Source organism: Zalophus californianus, chromosome 3 (genome assembly GCF_009762305.2).
Source record: "Zalophus californianus isolate mZalCal1 chromosome 3, mZalCal1.pri.v2, whole genome shotgun sequence".
Taxonomy (NCBI): Eukaryota; Metazoa; Chordata; class Mammalia; order Carnivora; family Otariidae; genus Zalophus; species Zalophus californianus.
The window spans coordinates 119,757,508-119,776,082 of NC_045597.1; the positions used below are offsets into that span (position 1 = coordinate 119,757,508).

General features: G+C 35.1%; 1 protein-coding gene and 1 long non-coding RNA gene across 3 annotated transcripts in view; one reads left to right on the forward strand and one right to left on the reverse strand.

The window, feature by feature from the left end:
- Positions 1-12,351, reverse strand: part of LOC113920648 — a 42,364-nt gene extending 30,013 nt beyond the window's left edge. The window contains exons 1-2 of the long non-coding RNA XR_003519326.1: positions 12,175-12,351; positions 10,706-10,826 (exon numbers count right to left, since the gene is read on the reverse strand). This is a non-coding gene — a long non-coding RNA (uncharacterized LOC113920648). The remainder of the gene's footprint in view (positions 1-10,705; positions 10,827-12,174) is intronic.
- The window catches only part of GALNT13 (polypeptide N-acetylgalactosaminyltransferase 13), a 565,045-nt gene that overhangs the window by 424,228 nt on the left and 122,242 nt on the right, over positions 1-18,575 (forward strand). The gene's annotated exons all lie outside the window — the stretch shown is intronic.

The window sequence follows — 18,575 nt, forward strand, 5'->3', positions numbered from 1 at the left end:
CATAGTGTTTTATCGTGTAACTGTATTATGAAGTATTTATTTCTGCTACCAAATATGGATATTTAGGTTGTCTTCAAATATCACTTATTGTAAATAGAGCTGCTGTGAACATTCTTTTACAAAACTCCTGTTGTTAAGGTTTAAGAGATTCTCTGCGGCTTGGTACTGAAAGTGTGTGGTCCACGGACCAGCCACAACAGCATCACCTGGAGCTTATTAAAAATACCCCACCCTAGATCCACTGAATCAGAATCTACATCTTATTATATCCTTCTGTGGCTATTAAAGTTTGAAAAGCACTAGTCTATGGAATATACCAAGGGGTGAAATTACTGAGCAAGTTCAATTTTTTTTTTGCAAGATAAAGCTCAGTGTTTTTCCAAAGTTGTTTTGCCAGTGTATTACTGCCCAAAAAGTTCCCATTGCTCCAACACTGTCACCAACAGTGGTATTTTCAGGCTTTGAAATAGTGTAACATGGAAACGTTTTTATATTTTGCTGATTATCAGTACTGTATAAAAATGCAGTTGATATTTATGTATCAATATTCTATACAGTCATCTTGTTAATGAGTTTAAGCATCAATTATTTGTTGGCCATCAATATTCTTAAAAGCTTGTTTATAATCTTGTTAATTTTTAAATTTTTTGATCCCTTATTGATTTTAAGGTATTCTTTGTATATTCTGTCTACTACTCTTTGTTGTTTATAGGTATTGAAAATATTTTTACCCAGTTTATGGCTAGTGATTTTAATTTCTATGAGGTTAACCGAAGGTTTTTTTTTTTAATATAGTCAAATTTGTCAGTTTTTTCTTAACGGGTAGCAGGTGTTTTTGTTGTTGTTGTGCTTGGCCAGTTTGGTTTCTCTGGACTTCTAGTCTTCCATGTTTTTGGAAGCAGAAGTCATTGTGAAGTTCTCATGTCTAGACCTATCACGCCCTTTATATCCTAGCTAAGTATTTCCCAACAGGAATGTACAGACAAGAAAAAAATAGCTAAATGAGAAACAAAGATCACTTATTAGAGCCAGGCAGATCTAATGTACCCATACTAACAGCAAGATTCCAGAGAAGATGCAATCGTGCCTAGGAACCCAGTCAGAGGAAATTAAAACACACACATACTTTAAAGCAGAAAGAATGACCAGCACATGTTCACTAATCACAAGCAAACAGGAAATGCTAGAGAAACTAGAGCCTCTGTTCTGGCTTGTTGGGACTAAGAAATCCACCATTAGCATAACATGCTCAGTGAGTGAGTGGGACTGATCCCAATCAAATTTGCAGTGCCTGCCTCTGCAGCTGGGGGTGAAAAAAAGCCACAAAGGCAATGTAATTAATATAAAATTCTCATGTGCCTTCACCTGTTGGCCAAAGCAAAAATGGTAAAATGAGACAGACATCAATAACTTTCTTCCACCAATATATACATCTGTTTTCTTTTCTCTCTATTAACCCGTTGTGATATGGTCAATTAAGAGTCAAGCTGTACTGATTCCCAGCTTCCTCTGCTTCTGTGTATCCAGGGACCAGCAGTTTGGGCATTCATTTCTTCTAAAAATCTCTGAAAGGTGTCTCAATAGGAATATTAATTTTTTTCACTCAAACCATACCACACCATGGATCAAAAATTCACACCTTATCCTAACCCCCATTGACATTAAGTTCAGCTGTGTTATGCAGTATAGTTCACGTGACATGATACAGTTCAAATAACAAAATGACCTAAAGTATGACATAAAATAACAAGTATGACCTAAATTTAAACAATGTAATCTTATCCCTCGCATTCCATACTTCCCATTGTTTTTAAATCCTCCTCCCTTTGTAATGTAAATTCAAAAGAATTGCAATACAAATATTTTTCTTCCACAAGCTATGATTTCCCTTGTCTTGTCTGGAAGAGTGACAAGGACGAAAGATAATATGACAAAAGTAGGATTGAAGGAATGAATATGCCTGAGCACTTTGTTATTTTATCATTATGAGGACCTCAAGAAAAACTTACAGCTCATCATAAATATTCCCTTTATAACACTATTTCTTTATTAAAATAAAACACAAAATAAAACTTTAATCAAGGCTTTGGCTATACATGAAACAAAAATAATGTGAGGTTTTGAAAATGGAGAGAAAAGTATGTGGCAAGATTTTGATAAGGTTATCTCTGAAATAATCTATGGTAGAAAAAAATCTATTAAAGAACCACATTTTTTTTTAAATTTAGAAATGTCCCTGTATTTCTGTTTTTCAAAAATATTTTCATTACAAATAGCAACTCCTCTAGAATTTTAGTGAAAATAAATTTCTAGGGGCACCTGGGTGGCTCAGTCAGATAAGCATGTGCCTTCGGCTCAGGTCATGATCCCGGGGTCCTAGGATCAAGTCCCACATCGGGCTCCCTACTCAGCAGGGAGTCTGCTTCTCCCTCTCCCTCTGCCTGTTGCTCTCCCTGCTTGTGCGCTCTGTCTCTCTCTGTCAAATAAATAAATAAAATCTTTAAAAAAATAATAAATAAATAAATTTCTAGAAAGTTAGCTTAGAAAAAGTGAAGGTATAATCAAATTTTGACAAAGTAATTTTATACATTATTTTTTATACTCTGAATGATGCCTGTCTTTATCAACAACCTGGAGGTCTTAACATATGAACATCCCCTGAGTAGTGAGAACTAATTTGAAATACCTTTAATTTTTTCTTTAAAACCACAAGCATCTAGCTCTTGGAATAAGTTGGTAGCTGCTTCTTGCTACAGAAATAGAGTAAGGTAAATGTGTTATTTGTGAAAGAGACAAGAGCTCTGGAGGAAATGCCAAGGCAATCTTCATTAAGGAAGAAAGTCATTTGACTAGTTTGAACGATTTAAACAGCAGCTATGTGCTGATCTATTTTGGGCTTGAATGCTGTAGTAGTGGGTTACATAATTTATTTTCTCTTATGGAAAATATTTAAAATGATTAATTCTTAGATTTAGCATTCAAAATACCATGCTTCTCACACTTGGCTAACAGTCCAGACACATTTAGACTCCGTATCTTTATGCATACTCTTGTTTCAGCCTCGAATGCCTTTATCCTTTATTCATCTGAAAAATGCCTTCAAAATTCTGTTCAACTGTTACCTTTGTGTTGAATCTTCTCCTATGACACTTTATCTAGGTCCATAAAGTTGCATTTATAACTATGTGCTTTTCTTTATATCTTTTACTTAATTAGGAGTTCCTCAAGAGTGAGGACTTCGATTCATTCGTATATCTTTGCCCAGTGCCTGGCACAAATGCTCTCCTATATGTGCACAGGAGAATAGGCAAGGGATAAATGAATGAATGAATGAATGAACAGATGAATAAAAATAGTGTTTATTGATTGAAGCACATTTGAACACTATGAATTTATAATTTGTCTAATTACCCAGTATTGGCCAGCAAATAAATTGCTTCAGGCATTATGATCTATGAGACAAGCTATTGTTTAGAGGCATTAAAGAGAAAAGAGTTTGTTGTTAAGCGAATGTAAACATGAATGGTGTATATGTATATGAATGTTGTGTTAAAGGTAAAAATATAGCTTTCTACCTTGCCAAGTCTAGAAATGAGGAACATATGGACAGTCTTTGTAGCTAGATGGTTCAAGCCCTGCTTTTACAAGACTTCTCTAGGTTTGATAAATCCTTGACTCTTATTGAGCCTCAGCAACTCATCTATAAAATGGGGATAATAAATTCTGCCCCAGCTACCCCACAGAAAAACTGAGTATCTAACCAAATGAGATATTAAAGAAATTTTATGTGTTCTATAAAACTGCCTTGTGGTTTGCAAAGGAGATATCTTTTTTTTTTAGATACAGTTTTTTTTTAAGTAATATTCTTTACTGGACCCAATTTTCTAGATGCAGAGAAACAAGCTGAAGGGCCTCCTTAACAAGAATATACATACCTCTCCTAGGTGCTCACCCAGCAACAGAGATATCACTAGAACATGCTGTGAGCTGGTTTCCTTGTGCTCAGACTTGTCAATAGCTACATCCTGTGCTTCCCTCCCCCAGAGCCAGATTAGTGGTGAGGTGTCTGTTGAAACTGGGGTAATTTATGAAATTATATTTCAGCCTGAAGGCAAATGCTGAAAATTCGTTAGTTTTTTTTTTTTTTATCTGACAACAGAAGAAAATGAAAAAATAAGGAATCTATTTACTCATACATGTTTTCAGAGCACATAGGTATGTGCTGCCTCCTTTTGGAAGCCTTCCTACCTCTCACAATTCCCTTCCTAATTTTTCCTGAGCAGAATCACTCCATTCTCCATGCTTCCATAGAATTGCTCAAACCTTGAATTTAAAATGCCACATGGCTTGGAATTATCTGTTTATGAATCTGGCTCACCGCCCCTCCCCCCCCTCCAATAAGGAAGATTTTTAGGAGGCTTATCATTTCCTTTTTGTATTACCTAGACCTGCCTAGCTCCACACCTAAGACTTAGTAGGACTTCAAGAAATACTGACTCTTGATAAATGATGCTGCTTTAAGCTTTTCCTTCAGACCCATTAGTATTATGTATGCTCTGAAAGAGTCAAAGAAAGAAGAGGGCTTGAATACATGGCAGAGAATAGAGAAGTGTGGGAAAAGAAAAATCACACGACTTTATTTTTCAGAAACTTTGGAAATGATGGAAGGCTGTATAGCTGCTTCAGCCTGGTGCTGAGCAAGTGAGGGTTTTCATTTGAACTAATGCTCTCTATTCACATGGATGCATTTGTGGAAGGGATATAGGAAAGAGCTATTCCAATAAAGGCCATTATGGAGAAGGGTCCTAGGAGTCTGTTATTAAGTTTAATATCCTTGGTGTTCTGGCACTGGAAGGAGTCAGCTATAAAACAAATAGGAAACTTGCTTGTGAGAGAGAAATGGATGTTATTTGTACAAAAGGCGGAAAAATCTCAGCCTCTGAAAGGAGAGGGGGGAGAAATTGGAACAATATAAAAGAAGTGTGATGTCTTTGGAATGATGACATTATTTAAAGTACTCAAGATAAGGGGAGTTTAAAGTCCTGAGCTGGAAGAAAGTTAGGCAGTTCTAACCATCTGGCAATAAATTGGAGTTGTAATGAAATGTATATGAATAATTTTGGCTATTAAATCTTGAATCCATCCCCCTCTTTTAAACAAATGTTGAACAAATGTCATACTCCTGTTCTCGATGTTACCCCATAAGGGTAAATAGAGGCAAGTCAATAAGCAGTTAGGATGCAGTTGAAAAGTAGGATGTAGGATGGAAGAATGCACAGCAGAACACAGAAGAGGCCTTCGGAAAATAGTTTTAGGAGGTCAGAGCAGTCTTTCTGAGTGAAGTGATTTTTAAGCAGAGACCTGAATGATGAGCTGAAGTTAGCTGGGGAAAAAGGAAACTAGTGGGAAAATGGACTTTTTCTGACAGAAAGATTAAAGTCTGTCACTGCAGAGAACTAAGAGAAAGCATGATGCTTTCCAGGAACTGAAAGTGAGAAATTTGATATGGTTGGAAGAGTTACACGGCAGCATAGAATTTATCTCACAGGGCAACTGGGTGCCATTGAACATAAGTGGAAAGTGAATTGATTTTATTTTGAGAGATTACCCTGGCTGTTCTATGGCAGAAGAATTGGAGTGGGCAGGAGGTTGGAGGCTGCAGGGTGTGGTGTTTTCCACCAAGGGTAAATGTCGTTGATGGCCTAAACCGGTATAGTAGTGAGAATAGAGAGATGTCCAGCAATAATTTGGAGGTAGGAATAACAAAATGTAGTGATCATTTAAAAGCTTTAAATTCAGAGAGGGAAGAAGTCAAAGATGACTGCGAGTTTCCTGTTGCAAACAAGTGGGTAGGTGGTTATTGCCTTTGTTTGAAATGGGGACCCCAAGGAAAAGTTCTGGTGTAGGGATTGTGGGGGTTAGATTATAAGGACTGAAAACCCACATCAATTCCTCCACATTGTTTGCTGTGTCATATTTATTTACAGCTTAAATTTTTCCAAGGCTGAGAATGCTTCTAGTTCCAATTCAGTTTAAAGGGTGTTTATTGATTTCTTGGACATCAGTAAATTATCTCAGTGGGTGTTATAAGAATCCGTAATGAATTTATAGTGTGTAGAAGGCTACAGTATCCTACGGTTTTTCATAAGTGCAAGCAGAAAAAAAAAATTCTCAAGATAATAGTGATAATGATTTCAAAAATTTGAGAATAGCTTGAGCAATCATATCTTGGACATTAGTGGAATGAAAAACATCTTATTTCTCTGTTTTGGCAAAGAACATCTTATGGGGATCTTCTAGAATGTCATTTGTAGGGATAGAGAATGGAATGTTTAAACATTCTGTGAAAGAGCAAAGAAATGTCCATGAGGAACCATAACAATGAAAGTTCAAAAGCAATATAAATGACTGCCTATGTGATTGGCAGCTCCAACATAATGAACTCAGCTGTCTGTGAAGCTTTGCAAGTTACCACAATTGTAGATAAAGGCCTCTCTGATATTATCTTCCATGATTGGTATCCAAGCAAAGACACTAGATTAGTTTCATTTGTTAAAACAAAAGGCTGGTTTCAAAGGAAGCCTCTGCTGCCATTTGCAGATTTGGTAGGAGAACAACTCACTTTCTCCTTTAACAGGGAGAAATATTCATCATTTTAATTTGTCTAGGGGAAGGGATAAGCTGCTAATTGCCTTTACAATACCAGGAGATGTTGATTTACCACTATTAGTAGCCATTGCTCAGTACTGATATTTTGAGACACTTTTTGGCATTTTTTTTCATAGTTAAGCAGAGATATAAAGAATTGATGCTTTTTCAAATGACTTCACAATTAATATTATAATATGAAATAACGGGAAAATAGAACAATTTTATGGAAAATATGTCTGCATAATTAGAGACTTGCAAATTTCTTTCTTCCTTCAATGCGTATATTCAACAAATGGCAAATGCTCAACACCATTATTTTGAAACTGAAAATATAATTGTATTTCTTTCAAAGAATAAAGCTTTCTGGATAAAGCATTTATGCATTTAATGCAACACTAGAGTAACTGCCTAAAAGAATCACTTTAATCAGTAAACAACTTCATTTGATCATTTTTAATAATTCATATTTTATCATAGAATGAATGTCTATGTGGGAAAAATAGAAATAAAAATATATTTTTAAAAAGGCAATGAGAAATAACTGTACGCTAATACGAGTGATAATTGCTGTGAACATTTTTGCATATATTCTTCTAATCTCTAGATAGAAAAAAAGAAAAACAATTAACTTATATACCTTGAACATTTCCCCATTCATTTGTACTTCATTAATTATGACTGTGTTAGGTTAAATTATGTAGATTAATCAAAATTATTCAAACTCTCGTAACTGGGATTTTAGGTCATTTTAAATATGCTGTAAGCAACAGAGCAATGAATGTTTTGGAACTAAATCTTTGGCCGTCCTTAGTCTAAATCATTAGAAGTTAAAATGCTGAGATAAATGGTAAAATAAAAAAATGAGTTTTTTCATGATCTGACAATTTTCATGATCCTTTATTCCTTATATCAACTTTAAGTTTACATTTATGTCTTGTGTCTATTCATTAATTTTCTACTTGGTACTTTAACTTGTTAGAAAGCCTTAGGGATTCTGAGCTAAATAATGTATAGATAATGGCTGTAAAAGAGCATATATGTATCGGGATGAATGACAGATACTTTATAATACCAAAGGGCTGAATAGCATGAATGGTGGATAGGAGAAGGGATTGAGTGCCACCTGCCTATGGAACTACCAGGCACATCTAGAGGTCTAATTGGTTAAATGAGCTCCTGCTGGGTTTAGGATTAAAAGAACAGATCATGAGGGGCAACTGGAATGGTTGGTAGTGGGAATATTTTAAATAAGAGGTACAGTTTGTAAAGTCAAGAGCCATAAACTTTTTGGTTTTCTTTTTAAAAGTGGCCATCACCTGGCCAACCCATCAGGGAAACCAGAAAGCTTTGTCCACCCAAGCACTAGGAGCCCATGCACTTGGATGATAACTGCTGCACTCTAATGAAGGATATTCTTGGCTCTCATTTGTGAGACCACAGGGGTCGATTTAAATTTCCAAACATCGATTGGGTTTACTTCACATGTAGAACTTCCCTTATTAAGCACCAAAGGAAGACAAAGTTATTCTATAGGTGGAACATTTTATTTAAGGTTAGGTTATATTTAAAGGGTGCTTTTAGAATTCAAATTAGAATTTGGAGATCCTGGACAATTTCTTTTGTCTAAAGAAACTTAATAAAACCACAAATCATTTTCAATGTAATTGTAACATTAGTTTGAGAATGGTCAAATTTATTTTTTGATTAAAATTTCTGGGTAGTAATTACAACTTGGCATTCAGTTGTTTAAAATGTTAATGTCCCAATATTTATTACTAAAGTAAACTACAGTGAAATTACTTCAAGTTAACGAAGTCATTCCCCCAGAATGGGACTTCTTGCTTCAAGGACTTTTCTGTCTACCTAACTGGTAAATCCCTGGGGCAAGAGTCGTAATTAGTTCAGGATTATTGGAGTTACTTTCTGGTTTGATGCTGTTAAGTGCCATCCAGGCAAAAACCATTATAATCAGTAACTTTGTAAATCTACCATTTTTAGTTACTAGTAAAAGAATATAAATTTTAAATGGTTAAATGTTTCTCTATAAAGAAATATATATATATATATATATATATATATATATATATATTTCCATCAAAGGATTCCTGATAATGCCTGGCAGCCTCTGGTAGAATGTCAGGACCCATATAATAAGTATTACCAGTTAAAGCCAGGGTTTAAGTGGAAATGCTACCATTTTAAAAAATAAAATAGTGACACAGAGTAACATCAGTTCAGTATGAAGAGATGTTACAATACAATGCCAGATAAATTTAATATGGTTTTCCTAATTCCAAAGTAATATATATTTATTGGAGAAACTTTAAAAATCTATATATGGAAGATGATTGCTTTATAGTAAATTATAGGGAGGAAAGTAAGAGAGAGGGTTAGGTGGGGCTTTTAGCTGTGTTTGTAATGTTTTATTTTTTTAGAAAGAGATCTGAAGCTAATATGGTGAACTATTTGCCTTTGCTACACCTAGATTTACAGGTACATAATTTAATCTGTCTATTTTTAATATTTAAAATTTTCATATAAAAATATTTAAACACCCATGAACTCACTACATAGGATACTCATTCAGCATTTCAGTGTTTAGCCTTCTAGCCTTTGTTATATGAACAAGCAAATACATATTTTGTTATAAATGTAGAATTATATTTTTTATATTTTTCTTTGAACACTATATTATACATTTCCATAGAAGATACAGTATGTGTTATGGATTAATATATATTATTAACATCATTCTGTTTTGTTAGGCATTTTGGCTAGTTTTTTTTTTTTTTTTCTGTCACAAGTTAATTTTTGCAATATTGGTTTAAGTGTTACCAAAATGTCTTACCAGAGTAGAAAGTTAATACCAAATTACACTCAGAATGACCAGTTTAAAAATCTTTGCTAACTTCATAGGTGAGGAGTCTCTCATCATTTTCATATGAGATCATTTGTTTTTCCAGATGTGGAGTTATGTTTCATTTGCCCACAGTTTGAATGGAAACATTTTCTAACAACGATTTGTTTTAATCAAGTATTATAAAACATGTGGACATGAAAATGACTGTCAGAAAGGAAGAAGTTTGTTGTATTCACAGATCCCTTGAAACAAGCACCACATATAGGGGTCAATCAGAAGGCAAAGGGAATGAGGTAGTATGTACAAGAGCCTCTATTGTGGTTTCCATGGGCCGGAACAGGCAAGGCAGGGTGAGCAAGCCTAGGACTGGCTATTTTAATGTTTTCATCAGGCTCTAGTACATAGGGAGTGGCCCTTGTTATCTGGTACCTAGCCCTGGGTAAGTAGAGTAAGTGGATATTTGGCCCCTGGAGAACCCTATAAAAGTGTGAGAGCCCTATAGAAGAGGTCATGGGGGTGTGTGCTCTGGATCTGTTGGTTTACACCTGAAAGGCATGCTCCCTGGTAGGTTGTTTACTATCTCCAGAAATTAACTCTGGGAGAGTCAGTCCATTTAGGGTCAGCAAGGTCCCAGATGTTAAGGCATCAGAATACAGAAAATAAAAGGCATAGTTAATACAAATTGGTTATTACATATGATGCTCTTAGTGAATGAACGGAAATGCATAATGCACGTGAGGACTAAGGGAATTGGGCCAAAGATACATGGTTGTGAAAATTATTCATTTATTAGGCAAATGTTTTCTGAGTACCTACCACATGCTAAGCATTCAGTCGTAAGCAAAATCAGGCACAGACCCTGCTTTCATTTAACTTACACTCTGAACCTAATTTTCAAATGTATCATACTAATGTAGCTTTCTCATAGTTTATATTAATACAAGATGTTTCAAAACCGAAGAGTAATATGCGGCTGGTGTGTCTATTGCTAGCTTCTGTATATTCTATGTATGATAGCTTCTTTAGGCTTTCAGGCTTGCCTTACTCTTTAACAGAAATAATAGTGTTGTATAATTTGATCATAATTTGGAGGAACTTTGGATAATTGACAAGGTTTTTTTTGCAGTGACTTTATAAAATAATAAACATATTTTAAGTTAGCATTAAAATGTTCTGATATAGTTCAGTACTTACCACCCTCCTTAATAAGTCAAGAAGTGTGTTGGCCAACTGGGATGTTTGAAGTATCTCATTATTTGAATGAAATTACAGGGTTTCTTCTTTAATATAGCCATTCTTACACAGACATATTTGACTGGAGATAGTGAAAATAAGGATTAAAATTTGCTGTGAGGACATGGGTAGAGTTTTAGCTTCGAATCGTGTTCAGTTCATAACCAGAAATGAATATACACTTTAGTGACAATGGATTTTTAATGATGAGGTTTTACCAAGTACTGATTTTTTTTTTTTTTTGCCAATTACTGACTTAAATCCTGATTTCCAAAGAATGACTTGAATACTTATTAGTATTAAAACTTGTTGAGAGTCAGTTTTGGGACCTGAGCCTTCTTTCTCTGTGTACCAGAGTTTCTCAGATTGATGGCTTATTTCCCAATGGTCGGAAGGAATTTTTATGTTTAATTTAGTAGAGGTTTATTGTTAGATAAAATATACTTTCAGTTGCAATACATGCCTTGTAAACATATATTTCATGTTTATCACAGGAATATTTTGCAGGTACATTGGGTGATTATTATACAAACTAATTTTAAAATGAGCTATCTCCCATTTCTGTCTTCAAATGATAGATGTAGAAAGCACTGGAATATTGTATGTGGCTTTAAGTAATAGAACCTGTTGAGACTTCCTAAGCCAGCCAGCATAGTATTGTGTTATTCCCATTGTCAGTCTCTTGGCAGATTCATTTCCATTGCCCCAACTTTCTAACTTGGTTAGGGGACCAAGTTTCCCTCATCCCTCATCTTTTAGTTGCAACTCCACTAATCATCTTTGAACCCCTTCATTCCTTCTCAGCCTTCTTCATGGATATAAGACACATAAATTCTTTAAATGAAGCACATAAAAATTATTTGGCTTTTAATGCTGTTTTGCATTGTTTCATTAATGACTTCAATTTAATAAAATGGTTTTCCAATTCATTTCTTTTTTATTGTTCCTTGTGTTACCTGATGTACTGTATTGATGTTGATGGTAAAATTGAATTTTTTCAAGACTTCTCTTCTTCTGTAGGTGGAGAAAAAAATCAATATACCATCAAACTGAATTTAGATTCAAAATGAGTCCTTTCAGATTATAGAGTCCATGAAACAGAAATAAATATGTGAATATAATTGGGTCTATTGCTTATCCTAAAATGATTAGTAGAAATACATATAATAACCTCTTTATAATGATCTTGCTTTTAATAGCATTTAATATTTCAAAAAATATTTTCAGAAACACTTACTATACTTTATCCTCACAATAATCCATATGAGGCAGTCACAGAGTATCATTTTACTTCATTACATATGTGTGTATATACCTTATATACACATAAATATACACATATGCATATAAACATACATATGTAAAATATATCATTTTATCTTGTTTTAGTCAAACAGATAAAAATTCAGGTGACAGACTTTTGAACTTACCCATCCAAGTTCACACAGATATAAAGTGACCTATCCAAGGCTAAAGCCAACATTTGTATCTCTTGATCTAAAGTTTGTTCTACTTTTTAAATAAGAAATATAGGCATGCACAGAGGGAGGGGAAAAAAACAATTCCAGCACTAAGATGTTCAACTATTCAATAAATACATTTTGAAGTCCCACTATGCCAGGTACCATTCTACTTTAGTAGGAGAACCACAATGAAAAAGAAGCAGATGAATATCAGTGACCTCATAAAGACTGCATTCTAATAGGGTGGTTTAACTAGTTAAATTGTGTAGTATTTGTCAAGTAGTTACAATGTAATGGAGAAAAAAAAAAGCAACAAAGTGTAGGATTTGGAGATGTGGGATGTTGGATAAAAATCAATCAGTAATCATAGAATGTCTCCTTGGGAAAGTAACATTTCAGTGAAAACCCACGTTACAAGTATTAGGTACAATATTCCAGACAAAGGTGTGCCTGTCATGCTTAAAGCACAGCTAGGAGACCGGTGGGGCTGCAGCAAGTGAGTACAAGAGCTGAGGAAGATGAGGTCAGCAGGTTGGGGAAGAAGAGTGGAGGAAATCAGGACTGTGGGTGAATTACGTAGGACAAAGCAAGGACTCTAGCATTTTCTCTGAGTGAAACTGAGCCATTTCAGAAGGTTTTGAGCACAGGAGTGACATGATCTAACCTAGATTGGAACGGATTACTCTGACTCTTGTATTGGAAATAGACTGTAGAGAGCTAGGGGTTGGGGGGGCGGGCATTGGATAGTGGGACCATTTGGGGGCCTATTACAATATTTCAAGTGATAAATAATGGTAACGTGAGATGACATGAAATGACATGAAGTGATTGAAGATAGAGCCAAGAGTATTTGCAGGTAGACTGAATGTGTGTTGTAAGAAAAAGAAAAGAATCAGGATGACTGTTTTTGGCCTGAAAAAATAGAAAGAGGAGTTGCCATGAATTAGACCAGAAAGACTATGATGAGAGAAACAATTTTCTAAGGAAAGATCATGAGTTTAATTTTGGATGCATTAAGTTTGAGATCAGCTTTAGACATCCAGGTGGAAATGTTGAAGAGGGCTTTTGAAATATGAATCTGGGGTTCAGGAAAAAAGTTCAGGCTGAAGATATAAATTTGGGAGTTATCAATTTGCAGATGATTTTCAGGTCAGAACCACTGGATGAGTTCACCAAGAGAGTAGGTGTAGATAAAATGAGATCTAATAAGGGTTGTGTACTAATGCAGCTCAGGGATACTAATAATAATCATTAATCCACCTCTCAAAAGGTGGTTATTAAGTTAGCACATAAGGAAGAAAAACTATATAGTAAACATAATCTTGAAAATTCCCTAAATCACCCATAAATTCCGTATATATGGCTTGGTTTATACCAGAAGTTGGCAAACTATGGCCCTGGGACAAATCCAGCCTGCTGGCTTTTTTGTTGTTGTTTGGTTTCTTGTTTGTTTTTATGGCCTGTGAGCTAAGAATGTTTTTTATATTTCTAAATGACTGGGAAAAAAAACCAAAAGAATAATATTTTATGACATGAAAATTCTATGGAATTCATATTTCAGTGTCCATAAATAAAGTTTTATTACAACATAGCCATGCTCATTTGTTGATATATTATCTAGGGCTGCTTTAGCACTATAGTAGCAGAGCTGAATATTGCAACAGAGACCATATGTCTCACAAAACCTAAAATATTTACTGTCTGGCTCTTTGCAGAAAAATATGACAACTCCTGGTTTATGCAATTCTATACATTTATATGTATGTAAACTACATTATATAATTAAGAGTGTGTGTGTGTGTGTGTGTGTGTGTGTGTGTGTGTATATGGTATTTGGGATTTTTAATTTTAAAGATATTTAAAACATTTTTTTTTATGGAGCTCGCATTTAATTTGCCTGAATTAAGCTCACTGAATTACCGTGTCTCGAGCATCTGCCGTGTTGCAAGTGCTTTGTAAATGATCACATTTAGTATGAATTTGGTATCCCCATTTTATAGACAAGAAAGTTGAGGATCAGAGAGATCAACGAGGATATCAGAATATAAACTCATTTTTAAGCCTGGGATTTCTTTTACTCTACCACAATCCCAACATGTGGAACTACATGTATGGGGTATCAGCACCTCACCCACTGTATGCAACTCCAGCGGTTCCTCTCAAGGAAGATACCAGAGATTTGGAGAATATTCAGAGGTTTAGAGAAAGGTGAATAAAATGATTTTTTAGAAATATAATATTAAAGACATCACCCGCTTTAGAATTGCATGTATTTACTCTTCATAAATTCATTTTAAGAAAGTTGTTTTAATAGGCACTTTCCTGGGGCCTGGAGATAAAATGATAAATGACATATTCCTTGACTCGAAGAAATTTTCAAGCCAGTGGTCAGGTAAATAGTCAACTTTATTATGAAGGAAGTACAAATAGGTGTGATTTCATGGACCTGACACATTAGAATACTAGAGCTTTCATTAAAAAATACTTTGGTCTTTATGCCTCACCTCTAAAATTTACATCAAAAAAAAAAATCAGTCAACAAAATACAGCCATGCCCTTCCCCAACATGCCTTTTGTTGCATCCGTCAAAGGGTATTCTGACTTGAATGAACCTTACCTATGATGAGATCCTGGAAGTTGTAGGTCATGTTGAATATGCTATCCCAAATCATGGCTACTGCGTTGTGTGCAATGACACAACTTTAGTCGTAATTACTGGTATAATAGGAAAAGAAAAAGAGTCCCAGGGATTTTGGCTGCATGAAATGAGATAATTATGAAAATATTTATTTTTTTAAATATGAGCTATTCAAACTTGGGAAGGTAGCTGCTCTTACTGTTTTACTGGGCCTAATTGAACCCTTGAGAAGAACATTTTGCATTTTGAGAAGACGTATGATCCTGTCACTTGTCTATTTATAGACAAACTACTTCAGTGCTTTTGAGTGGCACCTCAGTGGCTTGGAAATAAGAATATAGCTCCAAATATATGCTGTTTTCTTTCCCCTTTGTAAGACTTATGACCCATGACTTGATGATAGAATATTTCTAAAGAAGGATTTTATGCATCCTGTCTCTATGATCTTTACAAATCCTTTATCAGGTGGTGACATTAACCTCAGATCTGAAATTTTCTGCTTTTAAAGCACAGCAGACTTTGTTTGCAAACTGCATGATTACATGGTGTAAATTTATAAAAATTAAAGCAAATTAACTCCTACAACACAGCGCACAAATAGAAGTTCTTGTTTGTTGTCTGGCCTGACGAAGACTTTTAACATGCCATTATGTTGCTGTTACTGTCATCCTTTTATCTTCAGCCTAACAAATAACATTCTGACAGTGTTAAAGGACATCTGAACTTTTCTGCAGAAAACAGCCCTTGAGCTGACATCAATGCTTTCACAAAGGAATAAAATAAAACTGGCAAAGATATTAACTTGACATCATGGGGGAAAATTGTTAGAATGGATTTGTATCCAAGTCCATTGCCCCATTTAATCTTTGCAAAAGCCATGTGTTGTAGGTGTTACTGTCCCCATTCTTTGTACGAAGAATCCAGCTCAAGACCATTGGGTATTTGAATACTAAGCCTGTAGCTACACAATTAAGAAATTGTGGAGGCAGAACTAAATCCAGGTTGTCTTATTCCATTTTTCACTCTCTTTCAAGGGTACAGTCTTGCAACACGACCACCCACACATGAAATCCAAGTACTCTTATTTCTAGGGCACTCTCTTTATGCCATCACCATTAATCATTAACTACAGAGAAACCTAATACAATTAGCGGGAGAGAATTACAGAAAGGTATATATTTGGACAACAATGGAGGGGTAGAGGAAACAGGATAAATTTTGAGCCTGAGAAGTTGTCTGGGATCAGGTGGTGGGGGCCAGGACCGGGAGAAGGTGTCGTAAAGGCTCCAGGCACACCGTGGCTAAAAATACGGAAAGGTAGAGAGACTCAGAACAATGTGGGATTATTGTGAAAAGAAAACTCCATATACTGTACAACTTTGCTTCAAATTGGAGATGCCTGAAGGTTTACTATTTGGGGAATGAAGTCAAGAAGAGTAGGATTTCCCATAAGCAACTTTTGTCTATCTACTGAGATCGAAGAAACCTTAGATAAGTACACAATCACTTCAATCCTAACAGTGCTGTTGATTGATGTGATTTCTTCTAGCCTTTGCTATTCTTTCCCGAGACCTCAGTAAGTGAAAAGTACATTTAAAAAATCCCCATGAGGTGCCTGGATAGCTCAGTCAGTTCAGTGTCTGACTCTTGATTTCGGCTCAGGTCATGATCTCATGGGTCATGAGATGGAGCCCCACATCAGGCTCCATGCTCATTGGGGAGTCTGCTTTGAGATTATCTCCCTCTGCCTCTCCCCTTTCCCTCCCTACCTCTCTCTCTTTCTTAATTAAATAAATAAATCTTTAAAAAACATCTCCAAACACCTGGAGCATGAGACAGATGGTCCTCTGAGATCAAGAACAGCCCCAGGGAAAGAATTCAGGCTCACCAAATTGTTCAACTTCCCATGTTCCCAGAATTGAAAGTTTTTCCCCCACAAAGAAGTAGCCAGGCTCTAGGAAACCTGTTACTCAGTAGAATATTCTGCAATGATTTAAAAATGTTCGAGAATTTTACACTGTTCAAAAAAGTAACTGCTAGTTGTATTGCCTATTGAGCATTTGAAAAGTACCTAGAATGAATAAGGAACTGCTTTTCTAATTTTATTTTATTTTAAGTTATGTGGATAGCACAGCTCCAGAGTAGAGAGTAATGCTTGACCCAAAGCAAAGCCCTAAAATCAAATCACTTTTGAGACCTAGTGGGGAATGAGATAGTGGCACAAACTCCCAATAATAATGGAAGTTCTCTCTCTTCTGAGCTCTCCATTGACTCTGGTTGGAGATCCTCAGAGCTGGTAACTATTAACATAACCTCGGATGCAAATTCCCCTCTTCACTGAAAAGCCTTTCAAATTCAAGTTTCTACCTCTGGCCTTCATTGCAATTCATCCAGGAATTAGCAGAACCTTTTATCCATTGTTCTCAAAACAGTGAAAACTTCAGAAAACTTCATTTGTATGTGCTCATTCTCTATGCACCTCATTCTCTGTCCAAAATCTCCATGATAGCCTATTTATTCTTTATCACTGAAGCTCATATATTAATACTTATTTCATCCCGAGGCTGGCAGAGTGGAAAGTAGAGAACCTTTAGTCAGACTGAGGCTCAAGCCCTGGCTGAAGTCTTTATTGGCCTCCTGTATTTGAAGAAGGAAGTCATTTAACTTCTTTCAGTCTCTGTATCCCCATCAGCAACAGCACAATAATATATCTCTTATAGACTCTTTGAAGGGATTAGATAAGAAAAACATGTATGGCAGTGCTTTAGAAAAATAAATGTTAGGGAAATGTCAAAAATTATAATTAATTTGTCAGTTGTCCATTCTTTCTTTCACAGACTTGCCCCTTCTTCCCATTTCTGAAGTTTCATCCTTAATACCATATATTCACAGCAGACATTATATTTTCAATTTTTCAATATAACACTGCATGCATTTACTGCCTGGTGTATATATTTTTCTTAGACTCTGATCAAATACCCATGTAACTTAGTTTCCAGAAATACTCTCAAAAAAAGGATTTAATATATATTTGTTGTAAATAGCAAGGAACTGTGGGTTCCATGTGTCTCATTCTGGTGTGAAAATTTCTGTCAACTACTCCAAACCTGTGCATTTAATATCCAATTATTTTATGTAAAAATTAAGTGCAGGAATAATACTATATCATTCAAAAAATTTGAAAGGTAAGGGAAAATCAGTGTTAGAATGTCAGACTTTATTAGACATCATGACTTTTTATTGACTAATTATTAGTCAAATTTTAAAATAATAAGAGGTTAATCCTATCTCAGTATTTTAGTTTATATGCTTGGGTTTAAGAAAAATTCTAGTATTTTGTTTTATGTTTATTTAATAGTCATGTCTCCTCTTTTGTAAAGTCTATTTTGGTTTTGCCCATTTATTTATCAGGGTCTCAGTATATTATCAATTCATGTGAGTGCATACTATATGAAAGAAATAACCCTTGATTTTTCATTTTGTTATAAACATAACATTTTATTCCAAATGCTTTATTTTCCTATTTTGGTAATGTAGTTTGAGGGTATGACTTTTTAAATATTTATACCCTCAGACCTGCATTTATTGTTCTTTGTAACTTTTTTCTATTTCTTCTGAACTTTGTAAACTTTCATCCTCCAGTGGTTTTGCCAATTATTGTCAAATTTGTTCTCTAACACTCAGGTGTTTGTTCTTACCTCTGTCTTTGCTCTTAATATCGAAGCTAACA